This window comes from Gymnoscopelus braueri, assembly GCF_963280865.1.
Source record: "Gymnoscopelus braueri genome assembly, contig: SCAFFOLD_228, whole genome shotgun sequence".
Taxonomy (NCBI): domain Eukaryota; kingdom Metazoa; phylum Chordata; class Actinopteri; order Myctophiformes; family Myctophidae; genus Gymnoscopelus; species Gymnoscopelus braueri.
The window spans coordinates 89,931-94,311 of NW_027660673.1; positions in this window are offsets into that span (position 1 = coordinate 89,931).

A 4,381-nucleotide genomic window follows, 5' to 3' on the forward strand; every position below is an offset into this window, starting at 1 on the left:
AAAAACAAGTCCAAAGTCACTTATAATAAGCAGACATGGCAACACTGTTCAGCACGGTGAAGTTCAAGTTGGACATTTCATTTTCTGTTGCCTTTTATGGTGTGAAAAGGGGTGTGGAACAATGCAAATGAACTTCTCGGGAACACGCTTGAGAATCTACAACCAGCTGGGGGATTTTGAGGGATTTGAGGGATTTACTACACCCCCCCTTTGTGAATTGCACGTCAGTTTTAGCTTAGAGAAAATACACCCTCCTTTAGTAACTTTATTTACACCTTATTAGGGCCATTGTGTCAACCCCAACTCCCAAGTTAATAGTACTGAGGGAACATAGAACCCTGGGGATATAGGGATGACCCAGTCATTTACAGTAGTTCCATAGGGTTTAATGGAGTTAAATTATTTTTTTGATACATCTCCAAAAGTATAAAAAGATTTATATATTGTATTACATATTAGCCTGAAAAAAGTTTTTGGTTGTCGCAGTTTTTTTTTACAGTTAAAGTACTGCTTTATTGTACCACCTTTATTTCTTATTTTTTTGTACATTTATGAATCAGTGTGATGACCTGAGCTGTACCAGAATCATCTGTTATGTTAAAATAAATGCAACTTTCTTTTAAAAAGGTGACTGTGTGTGAAATGTCTTACAACTTTGTATATATAAAGGCCTCTAGGCTGTAGTTGTAGAGCCTAATTTGTGCACAACATGCACAAATTGTAGACTAATGCAGCTAATGAATCTATTTGTGCAATAAGCTGTTTGGCTATATTTAATTTTACTTGTGTGTTCAAATAGTTTTCAATTCAAAATACAATGTAATTATAATGACAATGATAATTAACTTTATTTATATAGCACCTTCCATACATAGAATACAACTCAACGTTGTACGTTACACATAAAAGAAAGATCATACAAATAAATTACAAAAATAAAATAAAAACAAGTACAGAAAGAGGAGAGCATAAAAAAGCAAATCAAATGTGTAGAACACTTTAAAAAAATTGAAATTTGAAATTACAGAAAAAAAACAGTATATCTGTCAGATTAATCATTGTGATAAGCAAGGCCAAATAAATATGTTTTAAGATTACGCTTAAAAATATCTACTGAATCAGCCATTCTCAGATTGACTGCCAGCGTTTGGGGGCATAAAAACTAAAAGCTGCCTCTCCATGTCTCTTACCACAGTTGAAACTTCTAAACATTCAGTGCCAGAGGATCTCTGTGACCTACTAGGTTAATGCCTTTCGATCATATCTGACATGTATGTTGGTGCATAGCCATTAAGTGATTTATAGACAAATAAAATAATCATAAAATCTATTCTAGAAGTGACAGGGAGCCAATGCAGAGATCTTAGGACTACTGTGTGATGTGTGCTCAGTGCTTAGTCCTGGTGAGGACACGTGCAGCAGCATTCTGTCTTATTTGTAATTTTGCAAATCTCTTTGGCAGACCAGCTAAAAGAGTGTTACAGCCTACTATTAATAAAGGCATGCATCAGATTTTCAGTATCAGCCTGCACTGTCTGTGGAAAAGAAGAGGTCAGCTGACAGCTACCTCAGTTCCTCGAGTTCACACATACATTCTGCGGTTACGTCTTTTTTCTGCACTGGGTGCATTTGTGAGCACATGCACATGCATACACATACATTATACATTAAAAGTGTGCACAAACAAGTGTGCTTGAGTTCGTTTGTTAGTTTTAGTTGATGTAATGATTCCACAATTTCTTCCTATTCAGTAGCACCACCAGCAAGTGGTGATCATTCCTATTCAGTAACACTACCAGCAGGTGAATAAGAAAATGAGGTTGCGCATCAACAATGGGTTTTCTCAGTGGAGTGCTACACCCAAAATCTAGTATACACATCAAAAGTAGGAATTTAAAAAAAAATCCAAACATTTAGCACATCCAAAAATTCTAATCAATGAAGGACAAAGTTATATTTCCACTTTTTTTTTTGGCACACACCAATAAACGAACGCTTACGCGTTTTGGCTATGAGCCTTCATCAGAGCATTCATATCACATAGATTCAACTCACTTTATACAAAAGGTCAGAATTCACCTACACCTGAAATCACCTGTCAATCACCAAGGTCCAATCACTTGTATGCAAGAACACAGGCAGTTACAGGCAATTTGAGGCATATGTCATAAAGTAACATAAAGTAACACATCCAATAAACAGTGCAGGGGCATCAAAGACAGTCTTAACCCAAAAAGCATTTTAAGCTATAATCGTCATTCAGTCCATTGGGTGTCATAGTGTTGTGTGTATATCCACTGCATTTCTCTCTGGGCCAGTTTCTTTAGAATATTACCCCCTTAGATAGGCATCACGATTTTATCAATCCCACAGAATTTTTATGAAGAGGGTGAACCATGATTTGCTTCAGCATAATGTTTTGCAATTGCATAATCTATATTTCCTGTACGCATTGCAGTTTTGTGTTCTGATATTCTTTGTTTGAGGTGTCGTTTAGTTTGTCCTACGAATGCTAGACCACAGGGACATAACAGCATGTAAATCACATGTGTCGATTTGCAGTTCACAAATAGGAATCTTCCTTCCAGTGTGGGGATGATTGAATGATTTCTTGTCTGTTGTGTTGTTGCAACAGGCACAGTTACCACATCTATACATTCAGTTGTTGCCAGCCATTTGGTCTTCTTTTGAACCATATTTTTGTACATGACTGTACCTTTGATTGTGGGTGATCTACTGATTGCAACAAGGGGTGGGGATTCACAGAGGTCCTTCACAGATGGCTCTGTTTGGAGCACATGCCAGTGTCTGTTGAGTATCTTTTTGATTTGTGAAGCACAGTGGTTATATTCTGTAGAGAAACAAGCCCGACTTGGATTTTGGTTGTGGGAAAATGGGAAGAAAAAGTTTTATGTGACTCCAATAATAACCCCTATTATTCAAAGTTCTGAAAACGGTACATTGATGATATCCTGTTATTTTGGAAGGGAACACAGACTGAACTAATGGACTTTGTATCATATCTCAAGTTTCCTGAAATTCACTTGTGAACAGAGCATTGACTAAATTAACTATTTGGATCTAACTATATCCAAGGATGAAAATGGAATGATTCACACATCTATTTTCAGAAAAGACATGGAACGCAATAACATTTTGCATGCTACCAGTAACCATCCTGGACACCTAAAGGACAACATCCCAGTAGGTAATTTTTTTAGGTCAGATCTTGATGACTTTCACTCCAAACAAACCGTTATGAGTACTTGGTTTAAAGGCTACTCTTCCAATTCTATTCAGAAAGCCATACAATGTGCCAATAACACCTCCCGCTCTGATCTCTAATCTAATGCACCAAAAACTAAAAAGTCGGACTTGTTTCTCTGGAGTGAGTGAGTGAGTGAGTCAGATAAAAGTGAAAATAAAGTAAAATACATCTAAATAGCATACCATATGTGAACAAACAATGTGTAAGTTTATACATATACTCTGGGGCAAAGAGTATTTTTTTCTGCACTGTGCGCACATGCACCTGCATGCATGTACATTCACAAGTGTCACCCAAACGTTTGTGCTTGAGGTGTAACAGAGATAAAGCCAGACAGCTAGAACAGACAGCAGTCTATTCTGCAACACTGAAGTGAGTAAGATAACATTTAAACATATTTAGAAAACAAATAATTGTGTGTGTGTGTGTGTATATATATATATATATATATATATATATATATATACATACATAAAAATACTTTAAAAAGGCCTATTGACGGAACCTAGCAAGTTCACACTGGTTTGACGTGCATGATGTCTTCAATGCTAAAGCAGACTTCACACCCACATCTCTCACAAAGCTATAAGGAAACACCCGTTTCCTTCTGCTGCTTTGTGTTATTAAAAGTGTTACATGCATACTTTTTTTGTCATTGTTGAAAATACATGTTTGTGCCTTTTGGGTCGGCAACCATCATACTCTGAAGACTTTTGAGTTTAGCATTGTTGCTAAAACCAGACATTTCAGGATGGGGAAACGTAGGGCTGAGGAATCATAGGGCTGATTGTGCGTGCGTGCGTGTGTGCATGATTCTGAAGGTGTGAACATTGGAATGTCTTAAATTGTGTGTAAGAAAATGAGAATAACTTAAAAACAAAAGACTTTCAAAAATCTGTATAAAATCTTTTAAAATTGTTAACAGTATCTATTATAGTGGAGCTTGGAGTGTCTAGTTTAAACACTATAGGGGGAGACACATTTTAGTAAAATACATCTAAATAGCATAACATGTGAACAAACAATGTGTAAGTTTACACTTATACTCTGTGATAAAGAGTATTTCTTTCTGCGCTGTGTGCACATGCACCTGCATGCATGTATACGTTCACA